Raw genomic sequence first — 1,071 nt, 5'->3', positions numbered from 1 at the left:
GATGCTGCCTACACTGTTTCTGGATCTCAGAGTTGAGTTTGTGCAAGCACCTGAGCAGTCTTATCATTGCTTTGCTTTTTCCCTTCTGCCCACCTGAGACACTGACACTGTGGCCATTGGCCATCCCAGGAGGATGATTATCAGAGGCCTGTGATCCCAAATGTGGAGAGTATTTCAGATCTCAGATATCTTGAATGGACTAGCACGAGATTTTATGGCAGGAAAGCCTTGTTAATCTGGGTATGGTGCTACACCCCTGTAATCTCAGCATTTAGGAGGCTGAGGTAGAAGGATTGTGAGTTCAAGGCCAGCCTGAGTTACAGTTCCAGGACCTTTTAAAACAAACAAACAAACAAACAAACAAACAAACAAAAGCTGTGATAGATATAAAGTGACACCAAGTAGGTTGTGGAAAAACACTTGTTCTCAGAGGGAATCTGACTTACACCGAGGTCAATGGCATGGACTGGTTTGGAGAAAGTTGTATTCACTCCCCTATACCACCATTACAAATGGTGAGTTGATTTGGCAGCTAGGCATAGAAGTTGGAGGCTAGATAGCTCTCTATGGAGACTTTTGGCAAAGGGAAATGGAAGGGAATACAGACTTAGGAGGTGTAGCAGGCCATTGTGTGCACACCAGGAACAATATACTATGCACACAGAAGAACACAGAGCAGGATTAACAAGCTAAGTGGAGAAGGGTACAAAGCAGCATTTCCGGCTAAGTAGAGAAGAATACAGAGGGTTCAAGAAAGGATGGTCACAAAGATAGCATATCATACCATGAGTCAGCTGCCAGGAATCCAAGAGAGCCCTACCTGCTGTGCAGGAATGAAGTGATAAAGATTCCAGAGCCTGTGGGTGCCAGGCAAAGGATCTGTGAAGCACAGATGCCTCAGCCCACTGCTGATTGGAAACAGGGTGGGCTTCAGTAGTGCTTGGCTGTCCTAGACAGGCAAGGCTATGGCCAGAGAAACAGAGGGTTAGTGGGGACTAGGTCTAGCAAATTGAGACATTTCACTTTTTGGTTCTGTGTGCTGAGGTAAGTCAAGGAGTCTGTTTCCCTCAT

This window comes from Psammomys obesus, unplaced genomic scaffold, assembly GCF_907164565.1.
Source record: "Psammomys obesus unplaced genomic scaffold, mPsaObe1.curated_primary_1811, whole genome shotgun sequence".
NCBI classification, from domain to species: domain Eukaryota; kingdom Metazoa; phylum Chordata; class Mammalia; order Rodentia; family Muridae; genus Psammomys; species Psammomys obesus.
The sequence above is the reverse complement of the archived record's forward strand: the minus strand, read 5'-3'. Positions refer to the sequence as shown.